The 20,618-nt window shown below is 38.2% G+C and overlaps 1 protein-coding gene and 1 long non-coding RNA gene across 2 annotated transcripts in view; one reads left to right on the top strand and one right to left on the bottom strand.

Annotated features, from left to right (window-relative positions):
• The window catches only part of SLC29A3 (solute carrier family 29 member 3), a 78,212-nt gene that overhangs the window by 17,636 nt on the left and 39,958 nt on the right, over positions 1-20,618 (top strand). The gene's annotated exons all lie outside the window — the stretch shown is intronic.
• Positions 2,897-11,844, bottom strand: LOC127551954 (uncharacterized). Its single transcript, XR_007951213.1, has 2 exons — positions 7,664-11,844; positions 2,897-4,727 (listed from the first exon to the last, which is right to left on the bottom strand). It is a non-coding gene; the product is annotated as an uncharacterized LOC127551954 (long non-coding RNA).

Here is a 20,618-nt window from a genome sequence, read left to right as displayed (position 1 = left end):
TGTGACCTTACTTAAGGAACAGTATTCTTTACTCCTGGCAATTTTTATGAGCCACAGTAATGACTTTGCCTCTTTTCCAATGCCTAGTTCCCTATTTTGTGTGCAGCAGGTGCCTGATAAATGTATTTAATTGATTGAAGTATTGGTTCAAAGAGTTGAGGATGTTTATCCTGGAAAAGAACATCTGGATACTATCATTTCTCCTCAGATTTTTCATAGGTTGAGCTGGTATCGTTCAGGAATTTGACCCCATAGTGGGAACTTTAAAAGTAGTTTTAGATTTGTCAAAGGCTGATCTTCTAATTATGGATGATTATAATGGGTATGAGAGTTAAGAACATTGAAATACAGAAGCTACAAGAGGGAGCAGTTGTGGGAAATCTGATCAGTGAGAAGGAGTAAAAAGAAGAGGAAGGAAAAGGTGAGAAGGGGCCATAACTTTCATTTCCACTTAGGTCCATTTCAAAACTTCTGTTTGTATTAGGACTTTGGCAGAAATCTATTAACAGGGACCAAAGACAGCTGAGCAAGCATGCATCTGCTCTGGGGGAAAAAGGCCTGCTATATATAAATAACGTCTTGTCTAGGGGCCCCAATATCAAATTGGCATGGGAAGCAGACAGTTTGCTATGGCAGTTAGCCATGAGTTAGCTACAAGAATGAAACACAACCAAACAGCCTAAAAAACAAGACTAAGGATTTTGTTTCTTGCAATTATGGAAGATGAGAGGAATTTTTTTCAGAGACATGCAGAGACTGTGCTGGATTTGGGTTTCTTCCAGGGCCAGGGGAAAATGTGTATGGGCAAAGTACAAGTTCATCCCATTATTAGAGCCAAAAGTAAAAGGTTTGGAAGAATGACTTTATCTTCCTGGTCATCGGGGAGGCTGAGGAGTTTCTTGAAAGAATGGAAGAAGTAATTCAAAGAAAGAATTTTTTTAAGCATGGCTACTTTTATTATTATTCTCATATGGCACTCAGTACAGTGCCTGGCATATAGGACATATTTAATAAATGCTTGTTGACTGGCTGCCATATGAAACTTAGGACTAAGGAAGACAAATAAGGATTTAGGAAGGAAATAGTTCATTAAGAATTTGTTCTGTGAGGATGGGATTTGGATTTTTTGGCTGTGACAATATGGAGGAATGACAGGCTCTTGGCCAGGGATGAAGCACACCTGACAAGGGATGGTAAAAGCACGGATGTTTGGAATGCCATGAATCTGACCAAATGGACTTTAACTGACAATAGAAAGGGAAGGAGAAAACTTTGTATAATATGCTAAGCCAGAAAACAAAGAATAGAGTAGGAACAGCAAAGAAAGAAAGATATTAATAAAGACCAGTAATTAACAGAAGACATTTTCCAAGAAGGGAGCCAGCAATGAAACCCCTAAGCCTCAGATAGGTGTGTGTGTGTGTATGTATATAAGCATGTAAATAGAGATAGCCATATCTAGATAAATGCATATATGTATGTATATATATGTGTGTGTGTATATATATGTGTGTATATATATATATATATATACAAGATGTAGATAAATAATTTTTTATCGTTTGTGCATTCTTTTTCCTCAATTAGAGTAGTGTATCTTTTTTATTGTAGTTTTTTATTCACAGAACATATACATGGGTAGTTTTTGGAACATTGTCCCTTGCACTCACTTCTGTTCCAACTTTTCCCTTCCCTCCCTCCATCCCCTCCCCTAGATGGCAGGCAGTCTCATACATGTTAAACATGTTAAAGTATATAAATACTTTAATAATTTAATTTAAATATAAATAATTTAAATTTAATTAATATATAATTTAAAGAATACACACACACACACACACACACACACACACATATTTCCATTCTAGATTTGTGATTTTTATCAGGGTAGGGAATGCCCAATGTGGAAATATTCTTCACTAACTCAAGTTCAGCACCTCATCTGCAACTTATAGTCCTAAAAAGTTTCTTAGGGTTGTGGAAAGGTAAAGTGAATTGTCCATAATTCTCTAATCATGATGTTTCAGAAGTAAGACTTGAATTAGGTTTTCAATCCTATACCTCTCCACTTCTCGTAGATTTTAATGCAAAGAGACACATTTAGCTTTATAGATATCACTGAGACTCAGATGGGATTCTTGAATGTACTATGGCTACAAAATATATAATTCAAGTAGCACAGAATAGATTAAAAGAAGTGGTGGATTAGCATTGTATAAATAAGAAAATACATTAATTTGAGGAAATCTAAGAATTAGAGGGGAGAAAGATAAAGACCATGTCAGTAAAAATAAATGGAGGAAGATCAGAAGCCAATTTTTTGGTGATTATATACTGCAGACCACTGGGTCAGAAGGAAGAAATAAATATGGATCTGATGAAACAGATGTGAGGGATGTAGAAGACCCTTACCCAAAATGACTACTCAGAGATCCCTCAGTAGAAGGCAGAAAAGTTGTTTATTGAAAAACCTCCGGAGGATGAGCCATCCCATCACAAGATAAGCTCGCGGTAGGAGGGCTAAAGAAGTAGTAAAGATACATAGCTTTTATACAAGAAATTACATCACAAGTAAGAGAGCATTGAGAAGGGGAGGGGGAGGCATCTAATTGGTTGTTGCTAGTTGGGGAGATTGGAATGGAAGGTTTCTGTTTCCCTGAAATCTCCTGATTTCTGGGAAACAAAGTCAGGCCTTCAGGCTTAATCAAGCAGACAGTGGTCCAGCTAATAGACTAAATATTGATAAATGTCAAATACCAATAAATGTCATCAGTTCAGGTTAAGTAAATATGTTTCTAGCTGGCCAAGGCTCAAGTAGATATGAGCCTGCACATATACAGGTCATAGGGGAGACACAGAAATAATAAAATACAGAAAAAGAATTCATACATTCCTGTAAGTTCTTCACCTTATCTATTCCCCACAGCTCCCCCCTTCTAACATGTAAATGATTTTTATCATATTTCTATGAAGAACTTACACACTTTTCAAAATCAGTTACTATATCTATACATTGTTTATCAAGTTCACAATCAAGATCATCCCTCTTTAATACATTCCAGTCTTTTCTCTGAAGAATCATCATTTTAATAGCATTTTCTGTATGCAATATTTTGATAGGGACCACTGAACTATTCTGGTTAATAATGTAATTATACAGGATAGACATAGCAGCAACAGGATAATACCATTGATTGCAATAAGTTCATACCATAAAAATTGCTTCCACCAACTATCTTAGAAACAGTTATCACAGAACAGATTGGCATTTGGCAAACATAAAAATACAAAGATAAATAAAGATGACAACTAGGGAAACTGAAGCACAACATTACACACTCTTCTTCTGAATATTTGAATTATTGAATTACCTCCCCAAGATACCTGGGAGGTCTCAGCACCATAATTTTTACCAACCCAATATGAGGCAAATAAATCAAAATGAAACTAGAAAATGCAAGGACTCATAGCAAGGGCAAGTCTCTTCCTGACAACCCCAGAGTTATCAGCAGTACAAAGGCCCTCATCTCAGCCAGAGAATCCAGTTTGAGATGGACAGTTCACTGTGTTAGGTGGTCTGCAGTCAGTTGTGCACTTAACTCAGCTTCTGCTTATATAGGGAGTAGCAGGGCTCAAGACAGTCATGCTGCCCATTCAGTGGGGCAACCCACTCTAGGGGAGAAGGGTGAGGCTTAGAGTAGCTCCACCTGTCCCCACCCAAGGGGACAGACAGGGCTGCTACTAGAATACAGATTTCTGAGCAGAGCTATCAGAGCATGCACAGTTAGAACATGAAGGCAGGCAAACCCCAAACTTTAGAGGCTTGATCTCAAAAGGGCAATATTATTAAAAATGCTGAGGTACCAGTTAAGAAACTGAAGTTACAGGGCTGGAGATTGCCAGTCCCAAGACAATTGTCTTTATCTTAGAGATTTCTTTAAAACAGAATAGTTCCCAAAACTGAGTCTGCCAGGGCAATTCCACAGAATAAGGGGTTTCAAAGCTAAAACATAGTAAAAACAAAAAGGATTGTTTAAGGACTTCCAATTCAATCTGAACTGGTGGTCTAGGGGGTGGGGCAGAAGTACATAAGGCAAAAGTGAAAGAAAACTAAGGGTTCCCACTCTTTTAGATATTTTGAGAAAAAGCCACCAGTTTCCCTAGTTCCCTATCTCTTCCTCTCCTTTTTTTTCCTCATGGAAAGGAATCATCCAAAATAATAATAATAATAATAAATAGTCAAATAACCATCCACATATAAATCCCAAGAGTGAATTAAAGTTCCTACATACATAACAGTCTAGTACAGGAGGAGTTTCCTAAAATCAATCAAATCAAATCAAATCAAATACCTTAAACAATTACATATTCTGAAGTGAACATAGATATTATAAACATATTATAACTTCCTTAACAGCAATAGTTACTATTTTTAATAATTTCCATCCCAAATCTTAAACACACAGTAATGTTTGCATTTTTTTTCTAACTCTAGTAATAGAGTTGCAATTTTAACAATAATTCATCAACCACTTTCCCACTTCCCCCATATCAGTCCAAATTACATCAGGAGCACTGGCGATGGTCTTGATCTTAGCTGCTTCAGGCTGAGAAATGGGCGAAGGTGCTCAATCCACTCAGGGGTGTGGATGTGGTGTCAATCTAAGCTTCAGATGGGCTGATCCATGTCTCAGAAGAGATTCAATAATCTGTAATTTGACCAAAATCTAGAACAACAAAAAACTAAATCTAACAAAGTTAGAACAGTCTGGACCTGCAACAACATGTGGGGAAGCCAGTATAGATTGGCCAGCACTTCCTATGTGAAGGAATAAGCTTGCTTCACAGGACAGGCAGACGGCTATAGTTCCAATAAATAGCAGTTAGGTTTCACAGACCATTGTAAATTGTCCTCTTATCATTAAAAAAAAAAAAACATTTAAAAAATAAAACACAAATATTCAGTAACAGACAGATGACCAGGCTAAATACTTATTTGCCTAAGTATTTAGGATATAATGATTACATATAACCAGATTGGAAACAGCAAGGTATGACATATTTGAATTACATTAACAGTTCTTATTAACTATTGTTCTGATCATAGAAATCAGTCACAGGAGGAAAAAATGCAAGAACATAACTATAACATCATATAAGCAGTTAAAACTCAATCTTCAGCACATTGAAGAGTGGAGCTTTAAAACTTCCAAATAGCATTAATTACAAGCCCAAAGAATTTCGTCTCCAAAGTTTCAAATAAATCCCAGTTATTTACCATGACCTTATATCAATAGCAGTAAGAAATTTATCCCAGAAAATTCACACAATTCTTATATACCCAAGTAGATGTTGCATCTTGAATAAATTTAATATACCAATCATTTTGCTTTTAAAATACCGAATATACAGAAAAATCCCAAACTACATATGGTTCACAACAAAAACATTTTCAAAAGGAAGAAGGCAAAAACTATTATCCTTGAAGTCCCATTTCAAATAATTGGCATCAATACAGTTAATTAAAACTTCCTATTTTCACATAAAAAGAATCTGAAAAGTTCTTGAGAACATCAATTAAACTTTTTGAAATTACCCTTTCAAACTATATACCACATTTCTGATCACATTCTTTAATATTCATAACCATTATGTATCTAAAGAAACAAATATTCAATCAGTTAACATCTTGTAAGAGCAATTTGTCTCTTTAAATAACCATTTGTTTTCTTCAGCCAAAGGAACCAAGTGGCTGCTGCTTTCCCCTGCTGCTCGCTTTCTCTCCTCCCACAAAAACACATCCCTTTTCACAGCCATCTCTCTGTGACTACCCTTTCCAACCAGTTCCTTCTTTTTCCCACTGACGACTTCTTGAAATCATTTGTTTCTACTAATCAATCCTTCTTAAATTACCTTCATTCTCCTATCCCATCTCTCTGTCTCTCTCTCTTCCCAAAGCTTACTTGCTCAAAATTTATTACATACTTTAAACACTCCTAAACCAAAAATCCTTCCGATTAGAAGGATTTAATTTTTTTTAACTCTATTTAAACTATTTAATTGCTTTTGTAAATCAATCTCTTTTCCCTTGTCTTTAAATCATCTTTTTTTAAAACTTTAAACTTCAAGATTCACAATTAATTTTGAATCAAATTTCATAAAACTTATAATATAGTTTACAAATTACTCAATACTTTTAAAAAGCAACATACCATTTAAGTAGGGAGATACAAACACAAGCCCCGCTAAGGTAAGCTATTGGCATTTTATTTAATAACCTATATTTCAATTTGAAGTCCAACCAAATAATAAAAAAAAAGAAAAGTTTTTCTCTTCAGTTGTAAAGGCCACAATATTCGAAAAATTCTTAAGATTTTATACTCAGAATAAATCTAACATGTGTAAGGCAACAGTAAATTATTTCCCCCAATTTTAATTTTATTCCAATTTCAAAATTATAGTACCTCTTTAAAATATAGTAAATTCCCAAAACTCTTAATCAAATATTGCAAACAATTACCCAGTTTAGTCTTCTTAAACTTTCTGTTCTCTAATTCCATGAAGGCAAATTTACTAATAATGATTTTTCTTTCTTTTCCTGCAAATTTTTTTCTTTAGAAGTATGCCTAGTTTTCCCACAGGTCCAACAGGTCAGAACGTCCCTGTGTTCAACTATTTACCTCTCTTACTCTATATTTATTCCTCCCTTCCAATATCTGCAGTTTCTTATTTCCAATCTTAAATTTTCCAATCTTAACATACACACCAATTTAAAGTTATTTTACTTCAGTTTGTGAAATTTCCTAAAATTTACCTATATACTTTATTCCCATGTTTTTTCTTTAGTAACCAGGAAAGAGTTAAGCACCAATCCTTGCTTTACCTTGAGAATTCTTTTCTCTGGCTGAGTCCTGATAACAGGCTCCTTGTTTACAGGAGCGATAGCCACTGTTCTTCTATTTTTCTCAAAACTTTCCAAACTTTCAATCTATGTTTTTACTTTTTCCCCTTCTCTCCCCCTTCCTGCAAAGCCACTGCCAGAGACAGAGGGAGAGAAAGAGAAAAATGATTTTCTTTTCTTGAGAAGCCCAAAACTAGTTCCCAAATTCTAAGACCAATACATTCTGAGCCACTCTGAAAGAATTACTACTCTGAATGAATTCCAGTTCCCACAATTCAGCCTGATATTTTTCTAAGCCTGTAACACAGAGCTGAATTCTTATCTCTTATGAGCTTTCTAACTTTTAACACAGAACAAAGGCAATGCAAAGCAGACATACACACAGACATTCACAAAACTCTATTTTCACCTTTTACATACAGATTTAAGTCTGATATACCCAAATAATCCTGGGATATATATCCTCCCAGTTTTCTTCCCTTGTATATCTGGAAGTTCATTCCAGTCTTGAATTTCCTAGCTAACGTCCTGATACAAATTTTTGGACTGCTTCTATACCACCCTGGACCCGATCCAGGTGTTGGCGGAGGCCCTATGTTACCCTCACGCCCCCACAGCCACCCGAGAGCTTCCTTAGGAAAAGTCCTTTATCATTGGGGTTAACAGCAGTCCATCCACACCAAAAATAAATTTAAGAGGGCTAATCCCTCAGGGTCTCCCTCGATCCAGCCAATAAACCCCCAGACTTCCCAAGAGCTTTACCTCGAGAACATATGTTTCTTTTCAGGCTGCAAATGCCGGCCATCAGGACTCTACTTCTTTCAATCTTCAATTCTGCGTTCCACTGAGTATCCCTGCTTCGGGTTGTTGTCTAAGAGGGGAAGGAGGCTGCTCACCCAGAGCCAGAGACCATGGAGAAAACTACTCCGTGGGCGCCTGTCCCTGTTTGGGGTGCACATAGCCATCTCCCCCAAAGACCCCATCCCGGACGAGCCCCCAACTGTGAGGGATGTAGAAGACCCTTACCCAAAATGACTACTCAGAGATCCCTCAGTAAAAGGCAGAAAAGTTGTTTATTGAAAAACCTCTGGAGGATGAGCCGTCCCATCACAAGATAAGCTCGCGGTAGGAGGGCTAAAGAAGTAGTAAAGATACATAGCTTTTATACAAGAAATTACATCACAAGTAAGAGGGCATTGAGAAGGGGAGGGGGAGGCATCTAATTGGTTGTTGCTAGTTGGGGAGATTGGAATGGAAGGTTTCTGTTTCCCTGAAATCTCCTGATTTCTGGGAAACAAAGTCAGGCCTTCAGGCTTAATCAAGCAGACAGTGGTCCAGCTAATAGACTAAATATTGATAAATGTCAAATACCAATAAATGTCATCAGTTCAGGTTAAGTAAATATGTTTCTAGCTGGCCAAGGCTCAAGTAGATATGAGCCTGCACATATACAGGTCATAGGGGAGATACAGAAATAATAAAATACAGAAAAAGAATTCATACATTCCTGTAAGTTCTTCACCTTATCTATTCCCCACACAGATCACAGACTTGTCACGAGGATTTGATCTTTAAGATGGGAGACTTTAGTTATTCTGACATATGCTGTAGTTTCTCTCAGCTAAAAGTTGAGTAATTGATTCATTTTTGATTTAAGACACATAGGAAACAATGTGATGATTAGGAATTCTAGACTCACAATCATGAGGTTATATCATTATAGATTCAGAACCATAGGAATTATAGATATCATCTAGTCTATTACCTCCCCACTCCCCGTTTAACAGATTAGGATAATGAATCCCAGCTGACATACATAGGGTCAAACAAGGTAATAAGTAATAGAGGTGGATATTAACTTAAATTCTCTGACTCCAACGATTGATGGTGTAATAAAGAGTAAATTGATTGGAAGAAACAGAGTTTTTTTCTTAAAGACTTGTTAAGAAAAGAAAGCCAGGTATATTATTTGACACACACTTGAAATTTTGGGAGGGCTGATTTCAAAGAATTCAAAGAACAAATAGAATTTCATGGCCTAACATTCTGCCCATCTGACCTTCATAAGTTCAGTTCACCAACTTCAAGTAAAGAGTATCCCAAAGTACTGAGAAGAAAATTGGTCAGTGCTTGTGATTTTTGAAAAAAATAATGAGGTGTCTTGGCAGAAGTGAAGAACTAGACAAATAAAATGAGACATCCACTTTTGGTTCTGGCTATTGGGTTGATTTACTTTGCTTGACTTGTTTGTTACAAGGAAGGCTTCTATTTGGCAGGAGTTAGTGGATAGTGAGAAAGGAAGAAAGAAGGGAAGGGAAGGAAGAGAAAGAAGGAAGAAAGAGAAAGAAGAAAGAGAAGGATAGAGAAGAGACATGAAAAGGAAGGAAAGAAAAGAACATCAATAAAATATTTTAAAATGCTCACAAAAATCATGGTGAACAAGATTATATATAGATAAATGTTAAGCCCAATTTTTAAAAAGAGGTTAAAACATTCATAGTATAAGTCCATGGACTTGATTTTAAATCCTGTAAAATTTTTAGCATATATTATTAATTTTAAAACTTGTATTGGGACAGCTAAGTGGTATAGTGGATAGAGCACTAGCCCTGAAGTCAGGAGAATCTGAGTTCAAATCTGGCCTCAGACACTTAATACTTCCTAGCTGGATGACCCTAGGTAAGTCACATAACCCCAATTGCCTCAGCAAAAAAAAAAAAAAAAAAAAAAAAATAGGAAAGAAAAAGAAAAAAAAATTGTATTGATATATTTTCTTTTTATATTGCCATCATTTATAAATATTTATCTCCAAGAATCAAAAACCAAAAAGAAGTTTAGCCAAACTGTCCAACAAATTAACTAAGTCTATGTGACATTTCCCACTCATATTACTCGCATCTCCATTTTCCCTTCTTTCCTTTGGAACCAAACTCAGTCATTGTATGTATACATCATTCAGGCTTTTAAAAGTTGTTTTGTCTAGAATGTTTTATTAAGGAAAGACAAAATGGTGTAGTGGAAAGAATTTAATTTTAGTGTCAGAACCTGGGCCCCAATCTTAATATTGTGATTGACTGACTGTGACTAACCCCTGGACTTTCCTAGTCTCCCTAGCTGCAAGTACCTACCTCTCCTTTCATTTGTGTGTCTGCATGTGTTCAATCATTTTCACCTGTGTCTGACCCTCTATGATGTCATTTGGGGTTTTCTTGGCAAAGATATTGGAGTATTTTGCCATTTCCTTCTCCAGCTCATTTTACAGATGAAGAGCTGAGGCAAACAGGGATGACATGACTTATCCAGAGTCACACAGTTAGGAAGTGTCTGAGGTCAGAATTAAACTCAGGAAGACAAATCTTCTTGATTTCAGACTTGGTGCTCTGGCCACTATACCACCTAGCTGCTCTTATCTTGCATGTACCTAGTTATTTTTATTAGAATGTGAACTTCTTGAACTCACCTTTTTTTTTTTTTTAATTCCCAACACTTACCACAGTACCTGCCACATATAATAAGTTCATAATAAATGCTTTTTTGTTGATTGACTCATTACATAACCTTTCCAGATCTGTTTCTTTATTTGTGAAATGAATGGTTAGATTAGATATTTTCTGGTCACTTCTAGCTAAGATCCATATGGTTTGAGGGCATATAGTAAGGGAGCTAATGAACACCATTAGTCAGTATAATTTGAAGACCAGGTCATGCCAGATTGATCTCATGTCTGTCTTTGATAGGATTCCTAAATTAATAGGACAGGAGAATTCCTGAGATACCATAGAGTATCTAATAAACTATTTTGCTACTTCTATGAGTAAGATGGTTTTCCCTGACTGTCCCATATGCCTGAAACACTTTCCCTCTCCAATTCTACCTTATTAACTTCCCTAGCTTCCTGTAAGTGCCAACTAAAAGGCCGTTTTATTTATTCAAAGCTTTCCCAACCCCCTTAATTCCAGTGCCTTTACTCTATTAATTATTTCCTGTTTATTCTGAATATAGATCACTTTGTGTATATTTGTTTTCATATTGTTTTCCCCACTGGTGTATAAGCTCCTTGAGTGTAGAGACTGCTTTTTGCCTCTTTTTTTGTACTCTGATGCTTAACGCAGTGGCACATAGTAGGCACTTAATAAATGTTAATTTACTAATATTATGCTAATTCAGACCTGGTTGAATGATCAGATCTAAAAAAGTAGTTATTAAGGGACCAGCGTTAATAATGATAACTATTTCCATTGACTAAGCCAATGACAAGCTAAGTCCTTAGCTCTGTGCTACTCAGCATTTTCAACAGTGACTGGGAAATAGGTGACACGCTTATCAAATTTTAGGTAAGAGAAGATTCATTGGATGACAGGGTTGGAATCTACAAAGGATCCTGATAGAACAAATGCAGAATCTATTACAGTGAAATTTAATAGGGATAAACATAAAGTCTTATGCTAGGACTCAAAAAAAGTGAATTTCACAAATACAGAATGAAGATGCACTGAGATAATAGTTTGTGTGAAAAAAAGATCTGGAGGTTTTAGTGGATTGTAAAATCAATATATATCCAGTGTCTTATGGCAGTCAGAAGAGTCAATAGAATCTTAGGCTACATTAATAAGAGGTACAAACAAACTCAAGGGTGTAATAGTATGGCTATATTTTGTCTTCATCAAACCATATACAAAATATTGTGTTGGGTACAATCTTTCTTTCTTTTTTTCTTCTTTAAAAAATACCCCCCCCTTTTAATCATCCTTTCTTCCTGTGTCACATTTATCTCCCAACACATACCTCTTCAGCCAAGAGAGCCATCTCTTCAAATAAGAAGTAAAAATGAAAGAAGAAAATCAGTTCAGCCGAACTAACCAACATTTGAACTGAGTCTGACAGTACACATAGTTTCCTACCTCCTATTCACTCTCTTCTTGCAAAATTCACTATTGTGTCTTTTCTTCCCATTCAAGCTTATTGTAATTAAGAAGTGTTCACTTTCTATATTTAAATGTTTTTTTCATTTACATTATTGTAGTTATTACATACATTATTTTTCTTCTGCTTATTTTGCTTTCATCAATTGTGTGTTTGTTTTCTCGGGTTTCTCTCAATTTTTTATATTTGTCATTTTGTTATTCATCACACAGTAATTTTTATTATTCCAATATATTCACAAATCCCAATTTGTTTAGCCATCTCTCAATCAATGAGTCCACTATTTCTAGTTTTTTTTTTCCTTTTTTACTACTACAATGATGCTATAAGTATTTTATTACATATAGAACTTTTCTTTGACCTCCTTGGGATTTGTTTGCTGTTGTTCAATTGTGTCTGACCCTTTATGACTCTATTTAGCATTTTTTTGTCTTGGGAAGGATACATTACTGTTATTACTTTGGTGTATACAATTCATAGAGGAGGCAATTATAGTAATGCTATAAAATTCACAAAGTGCTTCATATATATTCTCATTTGAATCTCAAGTAGCCCTATACAATAGGTTATTGTCTTCACTTTATAGATGAGGCAACTGAGACTTGAGTAATGTAAATTACCCATCGCTATATACCTAGTATCAGCTATTCCTGACTATAAGATTAGCATTTCTGTCTACTAGTGCCCACTATTACAAAGATTTCAGATCTCCCTGGAAACACTTTTCACACAAAGTTAGATATAAACAATTGGAAGACTATCAAGTACTCATGGGTAGACCAAACCATATAATAAAAATAACAATTCTACTTAAATTAATCTACTTATTCAGTGCCATACCAATCAAAGTGCCAAGAAATTACTTTATAGGGCTAGGGAAAATAATGACAAAATACATCTGGAGGAAAAAAAAATCAAGAATTTCAAGGGAATTAATGAAAAAATGCAAATCAAAGTGGCCTAGCTATACCATACCTAAAACTATATTATAAAGCACCAGTCATCAAAACCATTTGATACTGGCTATAAGAAACAGAGTAATAGATCAGTGGAATAGGTTAGGTTCACAAAATACAGTGTTCAATGACTATAGTAATTTAGTGTTTGATAAATCCAATGATTCCAGCTTCTGGGATAAGAATTTACTATTTGACAAAATTTGCTGGGGAAATTGGAAAATAGTATGGCAGAAATTAGGTATTGACCAATACCTAACACCCTATACCAAGATAAGATTGAAATGGATTCATGATTTAGACATAAAAGATGATACTATAAGCAAATTAGGAGAACTCTTGTTCTCCTATCCCTTGATAGTCTGTCTTTCAGATCTGTGGAGAAGGAAGAAATTTATAGCCAAAGAAGAACTAGAGAACATTATGAAATTCAAAATGGATATTTTTAATTATATTAAATTGAAAGGTTTTTGTACAAACAAAACCGATGCAGCCATCAAGATTAAAAGGGAAGCAGAAAACGGGGAGGGGGGTGATTTTATATCCAAGGACTCTGATAAAGCCCTCATTTCTAAAATATATAGAGAGAATTGACTCAAATTTATAAGAATACAAGTCATTCCTCAGTTGATAAATGGTCAAAGGATAGGAATAGACAATTTTCAGATGAAGAAATTAAAACCATTTCTAATCATATGAAAAATGCTCTAAATCACTACTGATTAGAGAAATGCAAATTAAGACAACTCTGAGGTAGCACACTTCTCTCATTGGCTAAGATGACAGGAAAAGATAATGATAAATGTTGGAGAGGATATGGGAAAACTGGGATACTAATACGTTGTTGGTAGAATTGTGAAATGATCCAACCATTCTGGAGAGCAATATGGAACTATGCCCAAAGGGCTATAAAAACTCTGCATACCTTTTGATCCAGCAATGTCTCTGCTGGGCCTATTTCCCAAAAAGATCATGAAAAAGGGAAAAGGACCCACATGTGCAAAAATGTAGCATCCCTTTTTTGCAATGGCAAGGAGCTAGAGACTGATGCCCATGAGTTGGAGAATGGCTGAACAAATTATGCTATGTGAATGTAATGGAACATTATTAAAGAATTGACCAGCAGGCTGATTTCAGAGAGGCCTGGAGAGACTTACAGGAACAGATGCTGAGTGAAGTGAGTAGAACCAAGAGAATGCTGAACAAGATTATGTGATAATCAGCTATGATGGACTTGGATCTTTTTAACAATGAGGTGATTTAGGTCAATTCTAATAGACTTGTGATGGAGAGAGCCGTCTGCACCCAGAGAGAGGATTATGGGGACTGAATGTGAATCACAACAGACTATTTTCACCCTTTTGTTGTTTTTCACTTGTTTTTTTTTTCCTTTCTCATTTCTCCCCTCCCTTTGATCTGATTTTTTTCTTGTGCAGCATGAAATGTGGAAATATGTTTAGAAAAATTCTACATGTTTAACCTATATTGGATTGCTTGCTTTCTAGGGGAGGGGGGAGGTAGGGAGAAAAAGTCAGAACACAAGGTTTTGCAAGGGTGAATGCTGAAAACTTTCTCTGTATACATTTTGAAAAATAAATAGCCATTATTAATTTATTTTGCTGAGGCACTGGGGTTAAGTGACTTGCCCAGGGTCACACAGCTAGGAAGTATAAGTGTCTGAGGTCAAATTTGAACTCAGGTCCATTATTATTTTTTAAAAATAAAAGGACTGTGATATGAACTGATATGATGAGGGCCCAGTGGGATTGTCAGTGCCAAGAGGGCATAAGTGGGATAAAAGGTGCTGAAAGTCATTGAACAGGGATTAGGCAGGATCATAACTATACCCGCTTCCGGTCCTCTCCTATAGAATACAAGCAGCTACCAGGACTGCAAGGACAAAGTTCTCAGTTATTGAGAAATACTTAGCTGGCTGACTTGGCTGCTTTAAACTATTTTTGAAAAAAATTAAACTGAAGTTTCTTTCTGTCTCTGTCTCTCTCTTTCTCTCATTAACTCAACTGCTATCTGATAGTGGCTGCAGACACCTATACCATGCCATTCCCAATATATACACTTCATGATGACTTTTCTGTTTTGAGCTTTTGCGATCTCCTAGCTTGGGAGAAAAAAAAAAGGCCAACCTGAAATGCTGTCAGTCATGCTTTTGGTGATCTTTACTTCTTTAATTCCCTCTTTATTTTCACCCCTGCTGCCCTTCCTCTCCCCTACCACATTTCCTCCTCCTCCTCAAGCTATTGATTTCTCTTCCCTTTCTGTCTCTGATTTTATTTCTTCTTGGGCAGATCCTTAGAATCCAGAGGCGATTTCCCACTACAAAACTAGAACATGGCTTAGCTTTTAACTGCTCAAGTGTCTCTCTTATGTGATTGATTATCACAAGTGTCTGGAGAACATAATCCAAATGAGACTCTTTCTGCGGAGAAGCTCAAGTCTCATTTTTACCTCCAGTCATTAGCCTGAAAGGGAACTTACACGATCAGTCTGGACAAGGACATGGCTTAATTTGGTCTTTGCCCATCCCTTCCTAAAACTCACAAACCCAGAATCCTTTGGGTGTGCTGGAAGCTGACTCTTTGGAAGGAAGTATATCATGGATCTGCTTTATGTCTTTAAAGAGAAATAGTAGGGACTATTTCTGGGACTGTTATTTTGTGAGATGGGAGAGGGGAGAAAATGAAGGGGGGGAGAGAGACAGAGACAAACACACAGAAAGAAACATGGAGAGAGAGAGAGATGCAGAAAGATATAGGGAGGGGGAAATAAGAAAGGAGGGAAGAAGAGAGAGAAGAAGGAGTAGGAGGAAGGGAGGAAGGAAGGAAAGAAGAGAGGAAGGAGTTTTAAGTGGAAAGATTTAATCATGGCCAAGGAAATTCTGAGACAAAAGTCATTTCTCTCAAGTTCCTGTGAAAGTATAACAGGTACCAAGGAGCTGGACTTCTTCCTTATCCATTGGCTGACTGAAAGTGAAAGCCCCAGACCTCAGAAAATCATTCTCAATCATTTTCAGAAACTTAGATCTGTGATGCAGACACCTGGGGGAGGGGGGAAACTGGAAGTATTTTGGCCAGCCCTCTCTCCCTTCTTCCACCTCTCTTTGTCCCCCTATCCCTTTTCCTGTCCCTCTTTCTCTCCATCTCCCTTTCCCTCCTTCACTCCTTTCTTCCCTCCTTTTCTCTTTCTCTCCTCCCCCCTCTCTGTCTCTGTCTCTTTGTCTCTCTGTTTCTCTTTCTGTTTCTGTAGACATTGGGGGGGGGCAACTGAAAGTACTTTGGCTAGCCCTCCCTCCCTCCTTCCACTTCTCTTTGTCTCCCTATCCCTTTTCCTGTCCCTCTTTCTCTCCCTCTCCATTTCCCTCCTTCACTCCTTTCTTCCCTACTTTTATCTTTCTCTCCTCTCCCCTCTTTGTCTGTCTCTGTCTCTTTGTCTCTCTGTTTCTTTCTCTCTGTATGGGACGGGGAGAATGATTTTGGGCTTTCATGGAAGGTTTTTCTTCTGATAACAATCTGATGGCAGAGTCCAGGCTTCAAAATAAGAAGGAAAATAATTAGACCCCACTCTAGACTGAGTTACTGAACTTGTAAAAGTAACTTGTTTATTTAGGGCTGTTTGTTTAATTATGATTTAATTGTCCAGAGCTTTGCTAGAACAATCAACAAGCATTTTACATTCTTGTCTGACATTGGATACAAAGTTGTATACAAAGACAAATAATAAAACATTATTACTCTCAAAGAGATTAAGTTCTATCCTTTGATATAACAAATACATATAGAACTATATAGAGAGTAAATAGAAAGTAATTGGGAAGGAGGGAAGGCATTAGCAGTGTTTTGATTTTTTTTATGGTGGGGAGGTTAGAATAAAACATTCTCACTCTCAAAGAGATTACATTCTCTCCTTGGATACAACAAATGTATATAGTTCTATATACAATGTAGTTAGGGAGGAAAGGAATTGGCAATGTTTGGTTTTTTTTTTTTTTCTTGGGAGGGGAGGTTAAATCAGGAAAGGTTTTATGTAGAACATTGTTGTCAAATTCAAATATAAATGGATCTTTGGTGCATAGTGACCTAGAAAACCTTAAATTAACATTATTTGTATCGTATTGTATTTTAAGGCAGCTAGATGGTTGAATAGAGTGCTGGGCTTGGAATCAGGGAGACTCATCTTCTTGAGTTCAAATCCAGCCTCAGATGCTTAATCTCTATCTGTCTGAGTTTCCTTATCTGCAAAATGAGCTGTAGGTGCATATTGACCCAGAAAACCTTAAATTCGGTATTTTTGCCAAGAAAACCTCAAATGAGGTCATGAAGAGTCAGATATGACTTAGATGAGTCAACGATATTGTGTTTCTATTTATTTTGATAGACGTTTCCCAGTTATCATTTTAATCTGGTTTAGAGAACTCCTGGGCCCCTCATGGGCTGTGAGTTTAGCCTCTCTGAGGTGTTACTAGAACTGTGTCTTGAAGGAAGAGAGTGGTTTGTGAGGTGGAAGTGGAGGTGGAGCTGAGGGAGAGCATTTAGGGCATGGAGGACCACAAGACAAAGGTCCAGTGATGGAAGGTGAAGTGTTTTGTGTGAAGAACAAAGAAGGCCATTTGACTGTACTGAATAGTGTGGAGAGGGGGAAAGATATTAAGTGAAATTGGAAAGAGGGTGGGGCCAGATTATGTCTTCACAAGCTAGTCAGAGGAGTTCCCATTTGTTCCTAGAGACAATAGAGAGCCATTGGCATTTATTAAGGGAAGCAGTTGTATGGAGGATGGGCTTATTTGGGGAGAGATGTGAGAAACCAAGTAGGAAGCAGGTGCAAGCACTGAGATGATGGATTATGACAGTGGGACCATGGATTTCAATCTGGGAAGGACTTCAGGGATTATCTGGTCCACCATTTTTACAGATGGTGACATGGAGAGGTTAGCTTGACAAAGGTCACTGAGGTAGGAAGCCACAGGTGGGATGTGAAGCCAGGTCCTCTGACTCTTTCCACTGTGGGCGGCTGTGTGAGTTAGGATGACTTATGTGAAAGACATCGTGCAGTGTACAAGTGGAAGGTACAGGCTCCCCTCAGGGAGTTCAGACTCAAATTGGGGAGATGCTACTATTACGCTGCATTTGCCTCTCAGATAGAAAATATTGATTGCCCTCTAGAAATGTACAACACAAGAACATTTGGGCCTGTGGCCTTTCATTGATCATTGCCAGGCAGCAGTCCTTGAGACAGAGTCACAAATGGCTCAGTAACTGCTCTGAGCCATCTGGATTTGTTTCATAGAGGCAAAGGGCTTATGGTTGCCATCCTGGACTAATGAAGCCATGGAGGCTAATAAAGGGGGTGGGACACAGTGAAAGACTGGGAAGGAGCCATCCACCCCTAACTTCCATGGGGGGCCATGAGGGTAGGGACCACGAAAAGACTGCTAGGGCGGCTAGAGGTTTAGATAAGCTAATTAAATGATTGTGGCTGGCTGTGAGATGGCTGGCCAGGCTGAAAACTCTAATCTGATTTTGATTGTAATGAATAGAATTTGCCTTTTTCCCCTTTTCTCCTTGTATTTCTTCATCTCTGATGTCTTACAGGGCATTTAGATTTCTGACTCTCTGCCTCGGTTTATCCTCTTGGTACTCACTTAATAATAATTACTTGTTAGCTGATGGTTTGTTCTGACCTTTGCTAATAGTTACCCACGTTACCAAGTCCTGACCCTCAGCCCCAGTCAAGTAACCTCTGACATCTACTTCAATCCTCCCAGCCTCCCCTGTGGTCTCTGGAACTCTTGCCTATTTTGACTCATATGCCTAATTAAGACTCACCCCCAGGTCTCCCAGCCTTGGGATGTGGCCTGGTAATGGACACCGACATTTGTATGATTTTGTAAAGTATGTTGCAGACATGATCTCATTTGATTCTCCCATCAGGAAGGTATTACAAGGGGTTCGATCTGTGTGTGTGTATCTGAATCTGTGATTTCCTCTTTGTAGGGAGTCCGAGTGAGGAAACCCCACTGTCCTTATAGATTGGGAGCTCTCCTTGGACTTCTTGGCCTAAGATGCTGCTTGCTCTTGTGGGAGTTTCAGTGAACACCTGAATTCATGTCCCCCTGACTCTTCTATAGTTTTCCATCTGTAATTCATTCTATCCTATCTCCTCCTCCAGGTGATAAGCTGCTCATTTTATGGAGAAGGCAGTGGAAAATTGAAAGTTAGACTGACTTGTCCATCCTCAGAGGAGTAGTGTTTGAAATCAGCCTTCTCTGGCTCTGAGCTCACCTCACCTGCTTTGGGCCACAGGCCCAAAGACCCTCCTGCCCCCTGTTTCTTTTTTAACACATTTTCCTTCTCTTATCAACCCTGACCCTCCCCCAGATCCCTTCTCCCCGCCCCCCCCCCCATTTCATTGTGCTGAATTTGGAGTAAAAGAATTTGGGTTCAAACCCTCTTTTTGCCACTGATCACCTCTCTGACTTGGTCATACAGTCACTTAATGCCTCCAGGTCTCTGTTTCTTTATCTGTTAAAAAATAAAATGAAAGGTCGAACCTGATGATCATTAAGGATCATTCCAGATCTTAGTCTCTGATCCAGTGATTCTCTAATCAAGGCATCCAAGCCATTTGCATTTGCCAGGGGAGCTGGGCATCCCTCGTCTTGGAATTGCTCATCGGCCAGGCCCCGGGTGAGAGGGCACTGCCTTTGCAGTGTCATCAGGAGCCGAGGACTTGGCTCTCCAAAAGCAAGTTTGCTACCACAAACTCTTTCTGGCTCCAGCCTGCTTGCTGCTGCTAATTTCATGCCCCTGTGATCCAGGTAATGCTCTGCTGCCTTGAGCCGCCACCCCCGGCTGGAATTGCTTTTTTTCACCCAGCAGGAGCCCAGCTGCCTTTGCTGCCGAGTTCTCGAGGCGGCAGCTGAACAAAAGGTCTTTTGCAGAAACCACTCTGAAGCTCGGGGGCCCGAATCTGCTGCAGCTCATGACTAATTTGCTACAGTTTCTAAAAAGTGCCCAAATGGCACTGGATGGATAGAAAAGCAGACTGAGGTCTGCCAGAGATAAACGGGCTAATTTCAGCCCTGTCTCCCCTTCCCCAAACCTGTTTACCTGGTCTCCAAACTTGGAATTGCAGTCTTCTGAGGAGACCCTTAGCACAGGCCTCTCAGCGTGGCAGAGGAGAGGAAATGTTCCTTGTCATAAAATGGGACTAAAATCTGGCCAGCTGGCTTTAGTGGATTTTTCAATTGTGTTTGAAAATGAGTCACTTCTTGTCCCCTGGCATCCATGAGCAGGGCTGGAGTTTTACAGAGGAAAATGAGTTTCTTCATCAGTATCTTAAATATATTAAGACTCCCAGGGCCCCGAATCCCATAAAGACTACATCACAGGCATGACCCCAGTAATCTGGGAATAGCTATTCAGTAGGAGACCCCATGAGGCAGAGCCTAACCGCTAAGGTTAGTGCTGGACAGCTTCCAATACTCCCATAACAGGGGGTGTTACTGGGAAGTGCACTGTTTACTTGGAGAGACTTTGGAGAGCACCAAGTACTTAGGATCACAGGGTCAGAGATTTTGAATTGGAAGAAACTTTAGAGGTCGGTCCCTTAGCCAACCCTCTCTTTTGGGAGGTGGCTTCTTGTTGCTATTGTCTGTCCTTATAGATGTAAGACCGGGACATCAGGAAAGTGGTCCCATGACTTGTAAATCAATTGGCTTTGAGTGAGGGAGGGCTGGGTAAAGTCACCAGTCTCACCTTCTCCACTGGAGCCATTTAAGTCCAGTGGCCGGATATAGATCAGGATGAGTGGAGATGACCCCG

This window comes from Antechinus flavipes, chromosome 2 (assembly GCF_016432865.1).
Source record: "Antechinus flavipes isolate AdamAnt ecotype Samford, QLD, Australia chromosome 2, AdamAnt_v2, whole genome shotgun sequence".
NCBI lineage: Eukaryota > Metazoa > Chordata > Mammalia > Dasyuromorphia > Dasyuridae > Antechinus > Antechinus flavipes.
Note: the sequence above shows the minus strand (reverse complement) of the source record. Positions and strands in the feature narration are given on the sequence as shown.